Here is a 20,701-nt window from a genome sequence, read left to right as displayed (position 1 = left end):
GTACGTGTGAGTTAGTGGTGCATTATTAGTGGATTTGCAGGAGTCAAAAAACAAAGGATTTGCACGTCCACATCGTTTGTGAAAACTAAACCGATAATCAGGAACAATGATAATTCGCCCAAACGAATGATTGATCGTTAGATCCCTCCTTGGATATGATTCGCTACCCAAATAGGGAGGACTGCAATAATACAGGTTGCTCATTCTAGCTGTCATTCTGTCAAGCTAATCAGCGTGTTCCATGTCTATATATACTTCAGCAGTACTTTTCAGCGAACAAATAGTGTTTTCCTCTCACAATAAATTAGCATAAATATTAGCATAAGCCAAATTTCAGTGAAACTAACAGAGCCAGTTGCATGATGCAAATATCCTGTGCAAGTTTGATTCAGTCATGGGTCATTGCTTGATTTCTTTTTCAACTGAGCCATTGCTTGTTTTTGACCAACCTACATGCGTGTGGAGGGCGTGCAAATTTTGAACCAAATCCACTGATTTGTTCGTTTTTCAGAAAGTTCATGAGTGCGTTTCTACCACCTGCACAGAAAGACCCAACAATTTTAATAGTAGTTTTGTGAAAGCACCAAATCTAAGGGCAGTGCAGGAAACAAGCAATCTGAAATGCATAGGAAAAAAACTAAGTTTTTTTCGCAAACGGGTACCCGTTTTTCATTAAGACGAAAGGAATTGTTTTACAATATCGATGAACTCTGTCTGCTTCATGCCCACTGACAAGACGCCGGCTTGCATAAGTAGCTAGGATTCGTTGATCGGTTAGAGCAAAAGCCTAGCAGGTACATCACACTCAAAGGACTATACGGCCATGGATACAATAAGGCAAAAGTGTAGGGGCCGCTTAGCCTACTCGACGCCTGTCACCTCGCATGGCGAAATCGATGTCCATCGACGCCGACCTCTCCCTGGAAAGAGGGCCTCCATGGCTTCCTGCCTTCCAGGGGGCAGCGGCATGGTGAAAGTCTGCTGAAACTCCTCAAAGAACGCCTCATCAGGTTTCGCCATCTCGACCTCGACCTCGAGCATGAGCTTTTTGAAAAGCACCTTTCTTGCGGGAGTCCGGTTTCGTTGCTTTGAACTTGCTCTTAGCAGCTAAACGGGCGTTGCCGCTTGGGAACTGAAAGGATCAAGATGCCCAAGAGGAGGGGGGGTGAATTGGGCTAATTCTAAAATTCTTTGCAATAATTAAATCCTACACTTAGCCTACTTCACCCCTTGTGCCTAAAAAGTGTTTATAATGTTCTACCGCACAAAAATTTTGCAACCTAAGTTTCAATCCTACTCTAGCATGGCAATTCTATGAATGTAAAGACAAGAATTGAATTGCTCAAAGTAAATGCTTAAAGTAAAGAGAGAAGGAGGAACACGATGATGTTTTACCGAGGTATCAGAGAGTCGCCACTCCCTACTAGTCCTCGTTGGAGCACCCGCGCAAGGGTGTAGCTCGCCCTTGATTCGCACAAGGATCAAGTGCTCTCTACGGGTTGATTCTTCGACACTCCGTCGCGGTGAATCATCCACAGCCGCTCACAACTTGAGTTGGGTCATCCACAAGCTCCGCCGGATGATCACCAAACTCTCAATCACCACCAAGCCGTCTAGGTGATGGCGATAACCAAGAGTAAAAAGCAAGAACTCTCACTTGACCACAATAAGCCTAATGAGAAGGGTGGATGCACACTTGCTACTCTCTTTTTACTAATGAGGCATCTCTCTTGAATTCTTAAATCTCAATCACCTCACTAGAACCTTGCTCTCATTGGCACTCTCAAGGGTGTTTCTCAGCTGTTGAAATGAGCAAAAGTGATCCCTTGAGTGAATAGAGGAAGTATTTATAACTCCTCATTCAAAACAAACTGTTATGTGCCACTGCGTGGTGCCTGGACGCTCCGGTCAGTTCTCCCTGCAACCGAGCAGTTAAGTTGTGACCGGACACTGACCAGCGTCTGGTCAGCCTGACCGGATGCGTCCAGTCATGAAAACTGTTCTTTAGAACCTTACTGATGTTGACCGGACTCTGACACCCAGCGTTTGGTTACTTTGCTGCACAGCATCCGGTCAGTAGCCGAAACCTGACCAGCGTCTGGTCAGCACTGACCGGACGCGTTCGATCAGGATTCTCCCTCTCTGAAACCTTACTGGAGTTAAACGGACTCTGGCACCTAACGTCTGGTCACATTTCACTCAGCATCATGTCACAACCAGATGAGTTCTCCTTGATCAAATGAATTGATCGGACTCTGCGCCAGCGTCCAGTCACACCAGAACCAGCGTTCGGTCAACATTTGACCCTCCATTCACTTCCAACTCGCAATCATATGTGAATGAAGTTTGCTCCAATTGATCTTAGGGCTACTTAGGAGCAACCTAGTGCTAGATTTGACAAGTATGCACCACACCTAACCCACTAGACTCACCTAGGTCAAGTTACTAGTTCATACTCCCCTTAATAGTACGGCCAAAGGAAAAACAAAGTCCTAAACTACTCTAAGTGTCTTCTCAACACTAAACGACACTTAGAACTAATCCATCCTTAACCTTGTCGTCCATCCTTTGAAAACCAAAATGATTTCCATCGTAGGGGCATGACAACCATGATTGCCCAATTAATTGTCATTAACATGACCTAACTTAATTGCATATGCAAAACACACATTAGTCATAGTAATCTCGTATTGTCATTAATCATCGAAACCCAACTAGGGGCCTAGATGCTTTTAATCTCCCCCTTTTTGGTGATTGATGACAATACAACCTCGAGTATGTAAAAGAGATGAGGTTTTCAACATGCTTGGTTCATATAAGATTTTGACAATAAGAATAAAAGAGTTAGACAAGCTTATATGACCCAAGCCAACATGATGTACTCAATGGATATGAAATAAGCGTGAGTACAAGAAATAAAGCTCATTTGCATCGGGGTAAAAATACGGAAGCAAAGCAAATGAGCATAACCAAGTGACATGACATATATAAAGATCAAAGTAGAGAGCACACATGTCACATATCACATAAATATCACTATCACATAGATATCATGATCACATTAATATCACATGTACGTAGTTCAATGCATGAAGGTAAACATGAATGCATAATAGAGTATCACACATAAAAAGCCAAATATAATAGATAAGCTCCCCCTAGATATATTGCTCCCCCTAAGTCTATCATACTCGATCCCTTTCCCCCTTTGGCGTCAAACACCAAAACCTAAGGGTCGGTCGGCGGGGCTACAGCGGATGAGTCGACCGCTGAGGTGTGATGAGCGATCTAAAACTAGGCAGCAACATCATCTCATCCTGAGCTCTAAGCTGTATGACCCTCTGTCGCTAGAAGTGACGCTGAAGTGGTCTGGGTTGGATCTAGGACTGGTGCGGCCTGTGACTCTATAGGTATCACTAAAGCAGGTGGCTCTGATGATGCAATTGATGAAGGAAGCGTCTCTGTAGTCCCAATAATAGGAGCAACTATAGAAGGACTAGAGACATGCAAATCTAGCGATGTAGGCTGCCCTGTCAACTTACTGAAGGTAGCACCAAGGCTCCTAGAGACTATGGTGTCTGTCACAAGCACCGATGAGGTCTGAGCCGGTGTGAAGCCCATATGTAGAGGTGTGAAGGAAAGACCCTGGGCTATCAAAGGTGAGGCAAATCACTAGGACACCTGCTCTGCCGGTGAAGCAAACTGTGGAGCTGGTTGTCCCTGACTCTAAAGCTCACTAGGCTATAGAACTAGAGTCTGTGAAGTGGTGGTAGGCTAGCCGAGCTAAGGTGTAAGCTGTGGCGATGGAGCCCCAATGGCAGTAACAACATGCTGCATGAATCCAAGTAACTGTTGTTGCATGAGGAGCTATTGCTGCTGCATGGCCTGCTGCTATCGCTGAAACTCGTCCTATCTAGCCTAAACCTATGCTAGAGCAGCTGTTGTCTCCTAAGCCTAGCGAGCCTAATCCTGCCTCATCCGCTCAAGTATAGCAAATAGAGCGAGGTCTGTCTACGGTGTAGGTGGAGCTAAGTTGGAGCCACTGGCCTCACTGTCGTGTCACCGAGGAGGCATTCAAGGGATATCCTGATAATCATTGTCTGAGCTATCACTAGGATCGCTCTCGATCATACCCTCCTGCTGAGCATCTAGCTCCTCCTCCTTTGTTGTTGCAATACCCTTGATAGTCTCACCCTACTGGGCTACAGACTTTGACACCTCTAGGCAATGGCGCGGCTGGCTAGGTGTCTTCGCTGCACTATTGCGAAGCATCTAAGTCATGTTATAAGCAGGAAACTCTATAGTAGCTCCTGAATACTCTACCAATATCTCAGGTGGCCTCACTATGACTGTCCTATGAATCAGAAAAGTGATCCAGTGTGCATATGATAGCTGCATGTGACCTCTGAAACCCTCTGTAAGTGTATCCTCCATCTCAAAAAGAATAATATCCCATACATCAAAGACTATCTACTGCATCAGAGCATTCAGTAGCCACAACTGAATGCGAGTCAATCCCTCGCGATATCCCATCCTCGGTAACAGGGTCCTCCTCATGATAGCATCAAGCAGTCTGGCTATAGGAGTAAGATCTCTGGGTGTCCTACTCGACCCCTCGCCGAATGGCTCTGTGAAGCAAGGTTAGATGAGATCTGTGGGAGGCACAAGACCGCCATGAGGGCATCTAGGAGGCTCTGTGTGTCTATAGCAAACCTCATGAATACGGATGGGTGACTCCTATAATCTGAGGATCTCTCTGACCCTGAAGGTCATCAACTTGTAGTCGCAGCCTCTGAATGCAAAGTGTATGAACCTGTGGCCTAGATCAATCCAAAGTGTAGCACAGAACTCATGGACCCATGATGGAACATATATGTCTGTCCGTCCAAGTAAATCAGTCAACCCTGACAAGTAAGAGAGGTGAGGACAGATCTGCTCTCCTACAGCTGCTACAATAGCCTTAATAGAACAAACTCGCTGAGATCTGAAGGCCACCCCACTGTTAAGATATGCATTATAGAAAATCCTCCTACAATGGTGTATAGAAACCCTCTGAAGTAGGCTCATCCCTCCTCGACAGGAACCAGTCCTCGAACTGAACAAATCTAAGCTGCTGCACCTGCTTGGCCGTGGCAGTCCTCAAGTCTAGGTGAGTCACTAGAGGTAGACCTTGTGGTCTGGGAGGCGAACGAGAACCCATCCGCTATGTCTCTACCCTCGGTGTCACCTGAGTACGAGTATGACCAGAGTGGCATAATTATAGCTGAGGTGTCTGCTCTGTCTCCTCGGTCTGCTCTGCCTCCTATATCTGCTCTATCTACTACTATGGCTTCCAATGAGGCTGAGTCTCCTCTATAGCAACATGTCGTCCCTCAAGCATGACAGTCCTAGTTGGACTACCATGATGACGCTCAACCTGCTCAATGGCTACCCTCTGTGCTGGTAAAAGCTGATCTACAATCTGAACTCCACTCCTAGCACCTCCTCTCTTTGCACGCTCTACGACGGCTGCCACTACTGTCGCTCTCACTATATCAGCAACTGCATACTTCTGCTTCTTTGACATAATCTTCTTTGTTGCCTTGCCTTTCACATCAGCAGGCAAGCGAGGCAGAGGCCTCGGATCCTCATCACCTGGACCACCTTCGGCGTTCTTAACACGAGCCATTGCTGAAGCTAAAACAAACTGCAATCATGGACAATAACCAACTGTCACTAAGACTTCTAAGGCTTGGCCTCGATTCATACTCGCGAGCTTGGCCCCGAGTTGACTGATAACTGCCAAAGTGACCTCAACAACACCGACTCGCTACACAATGGATAGATTGGATATATGAATAATTTCAATATACATCTAGAGATACAAAACCCTAAGAAGCAAGCAATAGATACAAAATTAGAATCGAAGGCTTGCTACCTGACAAACCAGCGATCCAAAAAATAAAGGAACAAATCACGAGGGCACCATCGGGAAAACACCTAGGGTTTGCAGTGCGGCGTGGATCGGCGGCAGAGAAGATGCAGGGCAGTGCAATGGTGGTGGTGGCGTGAACTAGGGCAAGTGCGTGGCGGCGCTATTGCTATAGGGGAGGCACAGGCGGCGGCGTAGGAGAGCTACGGGCATGCGGGTGAGCTGCGACGGCTTGCGCGATGGCGCAGCTCTGGTGTGGTCACGGCGTCACGGGGCATGGTGGTGTGATGTGGCGTGGGCACGGCGGCGCTGCAGCAGGGCTAGGGCACAGCGCATGAGAATGGGAGCTCGATGGCAGGGGCTATGGCGACATGAGCGTGGGCACGGCGAAGTCAGCGCGATGGCAGATGGGATGTAGCCTTAGGTCAAGCCCATCGTGGTTATATGGTGGCCCCCAATATGATTGAAAAGGAAATGGAGAAGAGTTCAGATCACGTATGATTTCTACTAATCGGACGCTCTGGTGGCAATGACCGGACGCTGCCAGAGAGGTCTAAATCCTCTCGAGTCATGATCGGATGCGTCCGATCACAACTGACCGGATGCAGCCAGAGTCTGGTCGATCCTTAAATCTTTTTCTTCGCTTGACCAGACGCAGGGACGTCATCTGACCGAATGTAGGGAAAGAACTGTTTCAGCATCCGGTCACTCCTTCATAGCAATGGTTCACCTCCTGTGAACTGATCGGACGCTGGACTTTAGAGTCCGGTGCAGCGTCCGGTCACTCTTTTTTAGCAGATCTTTAATATTTCTTCGCACTGCCTGTTCCCAATCAAGTCCCAACTTCAATAAGACCCAAATAAATACCAATTAGGACTGATGTGAGTGACCTCTCTCAAACCCTTAAAATTTTCAAACTATTTTGTCTTAGGCTATAATTCTTTTAAGAAAATAGGCAATAAAAGAGTAATTGAAGAGAAACGACAAAACAACATTCATGCATATGCAATGCAATATTTTGAAAGTAATTCTAGTTGCTTGTCAAGTTTGATCCAAGGTTAAGCTTCTTCACACGCTTTTTAGCGGTTATCTTAACCATGTTAGACAAGCCCTAAATGCATTACCAAAATTTAAACATGTTATATATTACAATGCAATGCAAGAGACAACACAAACTCATTTTCTAGTGAAGTTACTAAAATCAAGCACATTGAGCTCATTCCTCAACCGACAAAATGTTGCCTCATCTAGCGGTTTAGTGAAGATATCCGCCAATTGATCCTCGGTCCTTACACCTTCTAGTAAAATATTATTTTTAGCAACATGATCTCTAAGAAAGTGATGACAGATATCTATGTGCTTTGTGCGAGAGTGTTGAACCAGATTATTAGCAAGCTTTACCGCACTCTCATTATCACACAAAAGAGGTACACTTTTTAGAATTACACCATAGTCTAGCAAAGTTTGCTTCATGTAAAGTATTTGTGCACAACAAGCACCTACGACAATGTATTCCGCTTCGGCGGTGGACAAAGCCACACTATTTTGCTTCTTAGAGGACCAAGATACATGTGATCTACCAAGCAAATGGCACCCTCTGGATGTGCTCTTCCTATCAACTTTGTACCCGGCATAATCCGAATCGGAATAGGCAACTAATTCAAATTTAGCTCCTTTGGGATACCAAAGGCCAATGCTTGGTGTGTGCTTAAGGTATATAAGGATTCTTTTAATGGTAATCAAATGAGCTTCCTTAGGATTAGCTTGAAATCTAGCACACATACACACACTAAACATGATGTCAGGCCTAGATGTGGTTAAATATAACAAGCTACCAATCATAGAGCGGTAGAGAGTTTGATCAACCATTTTAGCTCCCTCATCTAGGTCGAGATGTCCATTAGATGGCATTGGTGTCTTGATTGGCTTACATTCATCCATATTGAACCTCTTAAGAAGATCCTTGGTGTACTTTTCTTGAGAGATAAAAATCCGTTCTCTCATTTGCTTGACTTGAAAACCAAGAAAGAATGTAAGCTCTCCAATCATAGACATCTCAAACTCCTTCGACATCAATTCACCAAACTCTTTACAAGAATCTTCATTTGATGGTCCAAAGATGATATCATCAACATATACTTGACAAATGAAGATCTCTCCATCAAGCTTCTTGGTGAATAGTGTGGTGTCAACCTTCCCAATGGTGAAGCCCTTCTCAATAAGAAAATCCCGAAGGCGTTCATACCATGCTCTTAGGGCTTGCTTAAGCCCATATAGCACCTTGGACAACCTATAAACATGATTAGGATATCTACGATCTTCAAACCCGGGAGGTTGATCAACATAGACTAGTTCATTTATGAAGCCATTTAAAAACACACTTTTCACATCCATTTGATATAATTTAATTTTATGATGTGATGCATATGCTAGGAGGATACGAATGGCTTTAAGTCTTGTAACCGGTGCAAAGGTCTCTCCAAAATCTAACCCTTCAACTTGAGAGAACCCCTTTGCAACTAGTCTTGCCTTATTCCTCACAAGAACACCTTGATTATCTTGCTTATTGCGGAATACCCACTTTGTTCTAATGACTCTTGCACCTTGTGGCCACTCTTCAAGAGTCCAAATTTCATTGCGAGCGAAGTTGTTCAACTCTTCATACATGGCATTTATCTAATCGGAATCTTGAAGAGCTTCTTCTACATTCTTAGGTTCAACACAAGAGACAAAAGAGTGATGTTCAATAAAAGAAGCAAGTTTTTGAGATCGAGTCATTACACCATTTGATGGACTCCCTATGATGAGATCTTGTGGATGAGCTTGTAGTAGAGGTAAATTTCTTCTATCAACCACTTGAGGGGGAGGTTGTGGAGCATCAACATCTTGTGCTTGTGCCACCATTTGATCATGGGAGACATGAGTGTCTTTATTTTTTACTCTCCTATCTTTATCACCATCTTTTGGCACATTTGATGAAGAAGGTGGAATAATCACTTATACATAATCTTCATCATCTTGTGGCTTGATGTCTCCAACCAGAATATTCTTCATAGCCTCCCTCAATGGTTCATCACCTACATCATGAAGATTCTCATATGCTCCTTGAGAGCCGTTAGATTCATAAAATTCCACATCATATGTTTCTTCAACCAAGCCGGTGGCATGATTAAATATTCGATATGCTTTGGACTTTGATGAGTAACCAATAAGAAAACCAATATCACAACATCTTTGAAACTTCCATAGGTGTTGCCGCTTCTTGTAGATGTAGCATTTGCAACGAAACACCCTAAAAAAGGAGGCGTTTGACTTTTTCCTATTGAGCAACTCATAAGGTGTCTTGCCAAGAAACTTTTAAAGGAATAGACGGTTAGATGCATAACATGCGGTGTTGATAGCTTCTGCCCATAGAGCTTTGGGTGTGTTGTACTCATCAAGCATTGTTCTTACAAGTGTGATTAGTGTCCCGTTCTTTCTCTCAACTACACCATTTTGTTGAGGGGTCTAAGTTGCGGAGACTTCATGCTTGATTCCAACTTCATCACAATATGCTTCAATATTTGTGTTGTCGAACTCTTTACCATTATCACTTCTAATCTTTTTGAGCTTCACTTCAAACTCATTTTGTGCTCACTTGGCAAACTTATTAAAGCATGAAGCAACCTTGGTCTTGTCATGAAGGAAGAACACCCATGTATATCTTGAGTATTCATCAACAATCACAAGACAATAAAGATTTCCTCCCAAACTCTTATATGTTGTTGGTCTAAATAAGTCTATATGAAGAAGCTCTAGCACTCTTGTGGTTGACATAAAAGCTTTTATAGGATAAGTGTTTGCAACTTGCTTGCCGGCTTGACATGCACTACAAAGCTTGTCCTTCTTAAATTTCACATCCTTTAACCCTCTCACCAATTCATTTTTCATAAGCTTCTTGAGTGAACTCATCCCAACATAAGCAAGTCTTCTATGCCATAGCCACCCAAGTGATATTTTGGTGAATAGACATATCTTCAAGTTAGCATCTTCAGAGGTGAAATCCACTAGATATAGGTTGTTGTATCTAAATCCTTTGAATATCACTTGATCATCATCCTTCTTAGATACAACAACTTTCTTATCGGTAAACAAACATTGGAAGCCAATATCATACAATTGTCCAACAGATAGCAAGTTAAAGCTCAAGGAAGCAACATATAGTATATTTGAGATAGAATGATCATTGGATATTGCCACTTTGCCCAATTCCTTGACTTTGCCCTTTGAATTATCTCTAAATGTAATTCTTTCTTGGTCATCTACTTCTTCATCTAGTGAGGTGAACATACGAGGATCACCGGTCATATATTGTGTGCAATCACTATCAATTACCCAATGACTTCCACTGGTCTTGTAGTTTACCTACACACAAGAGATCAAGCTTTAGGGACCCAAACTTATTGAGGGCACTTGACTTTCTCAACAAGTGACTTTGCAACCCAAATTTTCTTATGCATATTCTTGTTGGGAGGTCCTAAGAACATAACTTTTATTTTTCCATTAGAGTCATTTCTAAGCATGTAATACGCATTGAAAGCAAAGGGTTTAGCATGCTTGGGTAAGGGTTGTGGTGGTGGAGTTTGACACTCATGGGCAAAGTGGCCTTCTTGTCCACACTCAAAACACCTCTTTGGCTTTGGCTTTGACTTTTGTTGTTGTTGGTGTTGAGCTTGAGCCTTCTTCTCTTGATTTGCCAAATATCCAATTCTACTTCTATCCATCTTCATGACGGTGTTCATTAGTAGCTCACTTTGAAGATGCTTGCCTCTTGTGAACTTGCTCAAGCCAATCTTGAGATGTTCTTTCTCCAACTTGAGCTTCTCGATCTCTTCTTTTAGCTCATCATGATTTTTCTCCATCTTTAGTTTCTTGTTCTCTTCTTTGAGTTTCTCATTTCCTTCCTTGAGCTCTACATCATAATCATGATCAATGTTCTCTAACACAATAGTGTTGGTGGTTGATAGTTCTTCAAGATCTTTTTTAAGCTTCTTATTCTCATTCTTGATCTTGACATATTCAGCATAGTTATCAGACTCAACCACTTGCTTGCCTTTGCTACTAGAACCTTGCTCAATGCTCTCAATAATCAAATCATCATATGATGTAGCTATATCAATCTTAACAACATCGTTAGTAGCATCATGTGGCTCATTGGATAAAAACTCTTGAGAGATAACAAGATTATCATGATTAATCTTAAGGTTGGTATACTCTTCTTTTAGCATGTTGTAGCTAGTGATGAGCTCATTGTGTATCCCCTCAAGTTTATCATGTTTTTCTTTAAGCTCTTTCTTAGAAGATTTGAGCTCCCTGAGTTTGGATGACATAGTTTTATTTGCTTCTCTAAGCTCAACACTAGCCTTTTCCGCTATGTCACATTGAAAGCTCTAGTTTGGTTTTGGTGAATTGATGAAACCCTAAGTGCTAACCTAGTTTATCAAGTGATCATGAGATAGGTAGTACATTCCAAGTGGTGAAGCAAATGAAGATCATAGCATGGTGATGATGATGCCATGATGATGATAAAGTGCTTGCACTTGGAAAGAAGAAAGAGAAAAACAAAAAGCTCAAGACAAAGGTATAAACCATATAAGCTATTTTGTTTTGGTGATCAAAACACTTAGAGAGTGTGATCACATTTAGGATTGATAGCCGTACTATTAAGAGGGGTGAAACTCATATCGGAATGCGGTTACCAAAGTGCCACTAGATGCTTTAACTCTTTGCATATGCATTTAGGATCTAGTGGAATGCTAACACCCTTGAAAATGTTTGTGAAAATATGCTAACATATGTGCACAAGATGATACACTTGGTGGTTGGCACATTTGAACAAGGGTGAAGAAGTTAGAGGTAAAGAGGAGTTAGTCTCGCTGGTCACAAGGTGACCGGATGCTGGTCCTAGTGGAACTGGCGTGTTCGGTTAGTTGTAACAACAGAGATGCTAGCATCGGTTAAATGATCGAATGCTGGGTCACTCAGCGACCAGATGCTGGGGAGGTGTGTTCGGTCCTATTGTCGGGCAGTGCACAGAGGCTAGGGTCTCTGACCGGACGATGGCAGGGTCCAGTCATTCTTGACCGAACGCGTCCGGTGAGCGAAAAGCATTTCTGGAACCTTACTAGAAACGACCGGACGCTGGTGGCTTAACGTCCGATCAGTAATAGCACAGTGTCCGGTCAACTCAAGTGACCATTGAAATCAGGACACGTGGCTGTCGTCGGGCGACCGGACGCTGAGGTCCAGCGTCCGATCAACATGACCGGAGCGTCGGTCAGCCCATGTTGTGCCCAGTGAAGGGGTACAACGGCTCTATTTCATGGGGGCTTCTATTTAAGCCCCATGGCCGGTTGAAGCTCACACTTTTGGCAATTTACATTGACATAGCAACCTTGTGAGCTTAGCCAAAGCCCTCCCACTCATCTCCATCATTGATTCATCATCTTTGTGAGATTGGGAGAGAATCCAAGTGCATTGCTTGAGTGATTGCATCTAGAGACACTTGGTGTTCATGTTTCGCTGTGGATTTTGCTTATTACTCTTGGTGGTTGCCGCCACCTAGATGGCTTGGAGCAGCAAGGATCGTTGAGCGGAGAGTGGTGATTATCTCCGGCTCCGATCATGGTGATTGTGAGGGGTTCTTGATCTTTCCCCGGCGGAGAGCCAAAAAGTACTCTAGTGGATTGCTCGTGGCTTGTGTGATCCTCATCTTGTGTTGGTTGTGTGGCACCCTATTGAGGGTTTGGCGTGTGACGTTAATTAGCGCATGAACCTCCAAGTGAGTGAATCGCCACAACGAGGACTAGCTTACCGGCAAGCAAGTGAACCTCGATAAAAATCATTATGTTCATTATTGATTCCGAGGTGATTGGTCTTCATTGTTATTCATCCTTGTGATTGATTGATTCCTTCATCTACACGGTGGTATAACCTTCTTGATCACTCTCCTTACATTACCGCAAACTAGTTGTCAAGCTCTTTAGTGTAACTAGTTGTGAGAGCTTGGTTGGTTGGTTGGTGTGGCTCTTTAGTTAGCCTTTGAGAGCACACTAATATAGGGTAGTGTCGTAGCTATTGTGTGAATAGATACTATCTAAACTAGAATTGTGGTAGGTGGCTTACATTTTGAGTAGGCTAGCGCAACACTTGCTTTGCCTCATAATTGTCGAACCATTTCATTAAGTGTTGTTGTAGAAATTTTTTATTAGGCTATTCACCCCCCCTTTAGCCATTAGGACCTTTCACACATTTAGCTAAAAGAGAGTCATTCTTAATTTCTAGCTTTTCATTCTTAACTCTTGACTTTCTAATGATCTTAGTATATTGATTTAGCAATTTAACAAGATCATCATATGAAGGTAATTCAAATTCATCATCATCACTATCACTATCACTATCATCATTGTTAGCATGATCATCATCACTACTATCATCATTATTTGATACCTTTCGTTCATCCTTGACCATAAGGCATAGGTTTGTAGAGGATGATGGCGGTGGTGTCGGTGAAGATGATGAAGAGTCAATCACAATAGCGGCCACCTTCTCGTTCTCACTATCATCATCGGATGAGCAACTTAATGAGTCAATATCCGTGAGCCAATCACCTATGATGTATGCCTTCCCACTTTTCTTCTTCTTGTGGAAGTCCTTCTTGCCATCTTTCGTCTTGTATGGCTTGTTTTTCTTCTTCTCATCATTATCTTCATCACTTGAGTAATTTTTTTTGCCCTTGTACTTCTTCTTGAATTTGTCTTTCTTGGGCTTGGTGCATTGATGAGCTAGATGACTAAGTTCTTCATAATTATAGTAATCCATCTCGAAGATTGGCTTCCTTCTAGTGCTAGTGAAGAACTTCTTTTTCTTTCTATTAAACTTGACGCCATTCTTGTTGAGCTTCTTTAGCATCTTAGCGGTTCTTCTCACCATGAGAGTAAGACTTGCATCATCAACTTCATCATCACTTGAGCTCTCATACTCAATTCTTGCTTTGCCCTTCTCTTGGCTAGCCTTGAATGCCAAGTCTTTGTCTTTCTTCTTGGTAGAGGATGAGCCATCTTGTGGTGTGATGTGCATATACATCTCATGAGTGTTGATCTTTCCCAAAATTTGAGTCGGTGTAGCGGTGAAAAGATTACCTTGATGAAGCGCGATCACAATATGCCTATATTTATCAATGGGGAGGACACTCAAGATTTTTCTTACAATATTAGATGGTTGCATTTGAGTGGGTCTAAGCCCATTGACTTCCTCTACAAGAACATTCAAACGTGAGTAAATTTTATTAGCGCTTTCTTTCGGAAGCATCTCAAAAGAATTAAGTTTTTTTATCACAAGATGATAGCGTTCCTCATGCTCGCTCTTAGTTCCCTCATGGAGCGCACAAATATCCAATCATAGTGCATGGACGTCTTTGTGGTTCCTCACCCAGTTAAACACATCTTTGCAAATGCCTCTAAAGATGATGTTTCTAGCCTTTGCATTCCATTTTTCATAGTTCACTTCATCACCTTGAAGGTGCATGGGATCTCAAGGTTTTGGGAAACCTTGTGAGGCAGCTCTAAGTATTCCAACATCTAGAGCTTCAAAATATGCCTCCATGTGGATTTTCCAATAAGGAAAATCATCTCCCTCAAAGATAGAAGGAGGACCATCCCCATGAGAAATCTTTCTCTAGGCGGTTAAGCCTAAATACGTGAGCACGAGGCTCTGATACCAATTGAAAGGATCAAGATGCCCAAGAGGGGATGAATTGGGCTAATTCTAAAATTCTTCGCAATAATTAAACCCTACACTTAGCCCACTTCACCCCTTGTGCCTAGAAATTGTTTCTAATATTCTACCGCACAAAAATTTTGCAACCAAGGTTCCAATCCTACTCTAGCATGGTAATTCTATAAATGTAAAGACAAGAATTGAATTACTCAAAGTAAATACTTAAAGTAAAGATAGAAGGAGGAACACAGTGATGTTTTGCCGAGGTATCGGAGAGTCACCACTCCCCACTAGTCCTCATTGGAGCACCCGCTCAAGGGTGTAGCTCCCCCTTGATCCACGCAAGGATCAAGTGCTCTCTATAGGTTGATTCTTCGACACTCCATCGCGATGAATCACCCACAACCGCTCACAACTTGAGTTGGGTCATCCATAAGCACTGTCGAATGATCACCAAACTCCCAATCACCACCAAGCCATCTAGGTGATGGTGATCACTAAGAGTAACAAGCAAGAACTCTCACTTGACCACAACAAGCCTAATGAGAAGGGTGGATGCACACTTGCTACTCTCTTTTCACTAATAAGGCCTCTCTCTTGGATTCTCAAATCTCAATCACCTTACTAGGACCTTGCTCTCATTAGCACTCTCAAGGGTGTTTCTCAGCTGTTGAAATGAGCAAAAGTGATCCCTTGAGTGAATAGAGGAAGTATTTATAACCCCTCATTCAAAACGAACTGTTATGTGCCACTACAGGGTGACCGAACGCTCTGGTCAAGGTGACCTAACGCTCTGGTCAGTTCTCCCCACAACCGAGCAGTTAAGTTGTGATCGGACAGTGACCAGCGTCCGGTCATGAAATCTGCTCTCTGGAACTTTACTGATGTTGACCAGACTCTAGCACCCAGCGTCCGGTCACTTTGTTGCTCAGCGTCCGGTCAGCAGTTGGAACCTGATCAGCGTTCGGCCAACACTAACCGAACACGTCCGATCAGGATTCTCCCTCTTTGGAACCTTACTGGAGTTGATCAGACTCTGGCACCTAGTGTCCGGTCACATTTCACTCAATGTCCTATCGCAAGCAGATGACTTCTCCTTGATCAAATGAACTGACTGGACTCTGCGCCAGCGTCCGGTCACACCAGAACCAACGTTCGATCAACATTTGATCCTCCATTCACTTCCAACTCATAATCATATGTGAATGAAGTTTGCTCCAATTGATCTTAGGGCTACTTAGGAGCTACCTAGTGCTAGATTTGACAAGTGTGCACTACACCTAACTCACTAGATTCACCTAGGTCAAGCTACTAGTTCATACTCCCTTAATAGTACGGCCAAGGAAAAATAAAATCCTAAACAACTCTAAGTGTTTCCTCAATACCAAACGACACTTAGAACTAGTCCATCCTTAACCTTATCGTCCATCATTTGAAAACCAAAACAATTTCCATCGTAGGGACTAGACAACCATGATTGCCCAATCAATTGTCATTACCATGACCTAATTTAATTGCATCTGCAAAACACACATTAGTCATAGTAATCTCGTATTGTCATTAATCACCGAAACCCAACTAGGGGCCTAGATGCTTTTAGGAACAATGTCGTCATCGTCAGCAGCCTTTGGGTCCTTGTTGTTGCAGAGCCTAGGTGGTGACATAATAAGTGGCTGCTAAAGCGGTAGCTTGATGGCGTTAATGAAACGCTGTGCTTTGCTGAGGTCTTGGGAGTTCGTCGAAGGATCCGAAGCCAGCCCATAGCTACACACAGGCAAAGGTGGCGGTTTGGGGGCTTCGTCCTCCACGGGCTTAATAAGCATGGCAGATGAAGGCCCCATTATCTGGGCTGCAACTGTCTAGATCACATGGAGCGAGGCAATGAGCTCCACCATCATTGGATCCTCCGCCACATCGCGACCGACATGCCCCATGCCTAGACGCAGCGACCCACAGCTATGTGCAGGCGAAGATAGCGATGAGGGGTCGTCGTCCTCCATGGTAGCATTAAGCACAGCCAACAGTGCTCCAGCTGTCTGGATGACAGGGAGCGAGGCAACGAGCTCCACCATCATCGGATCATCTGCAATGTACCGACCGTCATGCCCATCGTCCAGGCGCAACACAACGTCAACAGATCAAGCCCGGAAAGGACTAGACCTGGCTCATCGTGGTAGCCAGGTGTCATGGCACCGACAATCTAGGCCAAACCACCAGCATCCAGCGAACCCATATGTTGTTCATGCTCCATGGAAAGCTTATGTGTTTGTGTTCGCTTTCGTCCCTGCTGGCGCTTCCGACGCCTGTGGAGATGACCACAGATTGAAGCGTCGAGCACGGAACCACCAAAGTCATGGGACACAGGCATAGCTACGCCCATAACACCACCAACTACGACGCCGGAAGTGGCCTGTCGGGACCTAGGATGATTTGCACCGTTGACAGTGGCAGTCGAGCTGCCTTGAGCCAATGGGCACAAACGCCTGCAATCATGCGCAAGGTGGCAAAATCGCGACAACACAGGCATCATGGTGGCAGCTTGTAGGTCGCCACCCGATGCGATGATGATAGGCAGTTGAAGCACTTATTGCGCAGCACCTCAGGAATGCGCCTGGGCGACCCCTCTGCACCGGACGCGTTGGAGCAGCCCCCTCTCCTACGAAGCAATCCAAAGGCACACACGCCAACACCTTCTGCTAGCCCTCGGCATCGGGTGTGGAGAAACGACGACGAGAGCCGACGGCCACCCGTGGCCCGAGCCTCTGATGGACTGGCAAGCGTCGGGTGCCGACGCTCATGACCCGACTAGCAGCACCGCCATAACCACAGTTGCGGATGGGCAGCCCATGGATAATTTACGAATGCGGCCGATGGTGCTTGGTTCGCCCGACCGCCCCGCCTCTGCCCCGGCCAGATGACTTCGCCATGGCGCCAACGGTGTCATGGACCACGACGGAGCGCAGACGTGCCTTAAAGGGTGGCGGCGAAGCAGGACGGGGTTGCCAGTGGACGACGTCGAGGTAGGAGGGACTCACCTCGCCGGAAAGGCAAGAAGATTCCTCGGCCCATCGTCGGCACTTGGAGCGACCCTTTCAGCGAGCAGGCGACGCCAGCTCAGGGACGAACACTGCGTCTCTGGTTGGCGTGGATCCGTCGTCATTGGGTTCTCCTATACGGGATCCGAGCTCCACCATCCTAGGCGACTGGGCGGACGTGCCAACGTCCACACCCATAGCTTCGGCAGCCGTGGCACCTCCCGCACTCGGTGAAGGTGGCTCGACCGGCGACGGCGGCCAGCTGCACGCCAGAGAGGATGCGCCACCCCAACTGCAGCCATGACCGGAGCAAAAAGACCCACCAGATGGTAGATCAGGAAGAGGTGGGGGCGGATCCGTAGCTGGAACATGGATTTTGGTGGGATTAAGGGGAGATTTTGATGGATTTGGTTGATTTTGTGGAGGGGGTGGGCGAGCGCCTGAAGGGAACGGGTGGGGCTCTAACAGCTCCATTCAAAGATAAAAAACATGGGTATGTAAACTATCGTCAAGTGCAGTGAATTATTTATGCAATTTCCTTGTTGAAGCATAAAGTTGAAATGATGTGTTTAGAACTACACGTAAAAACTTTAAAACATAAAAAACACTTGTACACTCCATGGACACGGCCGATAAAGTTTGAGAGCAGGGTTCTTAGAATCTGAGTTGGACAACAGCAAGACACTCATACTAACAGTTAACCAAAAACAAATGACAGGACACAGTAGATACATGAAGCATGAAGCCTCACGACGGGCTTGGCCCAATGTTTAGAGGTCCTTGTTTCAAAAGTTCAAAAGGCTAGAAACCGTTGCTATTTCTTTTCTGTCATTGAGAAAATAATAAATGCCCTGTTCGTTTGGCTTATAAGCCGTATTTTTCAGCCACGTACAATATTTTTCTCTCACAACAAATCAGCCAACGGTACTTTCAGTCATGGCTTATCAGCCAAGCGAACAGGGGAAAAACCACTAGCTATCTCAAAATTGTTAAGACACTAACCATTATCATCACCTCCCTGCCACACCACCCTTAACTTTGTGTCGTTTGTCATTTTGACAATATGAAAGACTCTTCTAAATTATGATTTTGTATAATAGCTATTTAACTTACTGAATAATTATATCAAAAGAAGCTAACCACCTCATAACAAGAATTTAGAGGCCACCACACAAGATTTTAGAGGGCAATTTATTTGACCTAAAAAATAGACAAGCACAAAATAGCATACACAACATATCCAACCAAAACACATTACTTGTAGCCTGTAGGTTCATTAACTTAGTCGCCAAAAAGAACAGGCTCTAAAATTTTGCTTGAACTAATAGTCTACTGTTAATTCTAGGAAAAATCTAATGTGCCTTATGCCAGCTACCTGAGATCAAAATAGATGAAATATATTAATTTTAGTTCTTAAGTATTCTGAATTTATATTAGATTTTAGATGCATATCAATGTCACAAACATCTCTGATAAAAATAAATGCAATCAAAATCAAACAGCTCGTGTGTTGTTCCGCTACAATAAATAATAGTTGACATTATTGGTCTTGCGCATAGAAACAAGATGATTGGCTTAAAAGAAATAGTCCTGAACTATTTGAAGTTGTATATCAACCTAATTATTAGGACCAAGATGAATTCACTATTGATCTAACCGGTAGTTAGTATTCAACAACAACGAAAAAACTTTTGTCCCAAGCAAGCAGTTGGGGTAGGCTAAGTACTCAGCATTCAACTTTAGGTCAAAACATAGACATGACAATCATACTTCAACAATAGTTTGATAATGTATAAAAACACAATTTGTACCAGCCGAATTCATGTAGTTAAACAACATGTCATGGAAGGACTTACATAAATAGAAGCAATGCACCAGAGAAACTGTAAAACATAGCTGTGCACGGAAAAAATGCTCCATGACAGTGACTAGGCCCTGTTCGGCTTACCCCATATTCGACTTATTCGGCTTCTTTTTCTTGACCAGAATAGTGTTTTTCTCAAACAATAATTCAGCCAGAACAGTGTTTTTTAGCCAGTTTCAGCCAAGTTTCAGACCAGCGAACGGGCCTATATATGTGCAAAGTCAACTAATTGATTAGCATGGCAATAATCAAAGTCAGTTAAGCTAAATAACACTAGGAAATATTAAACTACGTTGTATATAATCCAGAAGAAAACACTTTTGTGGGTCAACTACCAGGATATTTTTGTTCCTATTTCCAACAATTGAAGGCATAATATCACACCTCTATATTTAACCTTGGTGCAGATGGGACCAATGATCGAGGAAAATTTCTGTTATGAAGAGCGAGCATTGCAGCTATACAATCCCTTTTGGTAGGCTAAGAGAACCACAACCATCTGTTGTTAGTCTTGTGATTGATGACTGGAAACAATAAAATGCGTGAAGCTAGAACTCATTCTAAATCCTTAATTTGTAGTCGCGGTAATGCAGGGCATCTAGTACACGATAGTACACAACCGATTGTGTGGACGCTGGATTAATAGGGCCATATTTTTGCTAAAAACACAAAACAATGGAGGCAATGTACATATGACAAGTTATTTTTGTAAAAAGAACATCAACAAAGTAATCACGCTAGAAAGATACATCAATCAAACCAGACTCTAGAAATGAACAACGGAGGTCTTCACGGAACTCACTGCAGAGGGCTCATGGCCAAGAATTAGCAGTCCACCCAAAATAAGGCTTAAAGAGCAAGATTACATTATCAATATACAAAAAGAGAGCAAGATTGCTAATTTGCAAGATGAAACCAGTCTGGGGCTGTTGCGAGCCCTATGCCTCCTCATCTCAGCCGAGGATGCCGCCTCCATGTCTACGCCATTCCGCAGCCAGACGCACAAACCTCCCTGTCGCCGTCGCCGCCGGTCGCTAGCGAGCTCGACCTTCACCTCCAGGTCGTGGAAAAGGGCCCCGAAACTGAAATGGAAAAAGGGCCATCACAAATGGTCAGAACGGTCCAACTTCAGCA

The sequence above is a fragment of the Miscanthus floridulus genome, chromosome 2, assembly GCF_019320115.1.
Source record: "Miscanthus floridulus cultivar M001 chromosome 2, ASM1932011v1, whole genome shotgun sequence".
Classification (NCBI taxonomy): domain Eukaryota; kingdom Viridiplantae; phylum Streptophyta; class Magnoliopsida; order Poales; family Poaceae; genus Miscanthus; species Miscanthus floridulus.
Note: the sequence above shows the minus strand (reverse complement) of the source record.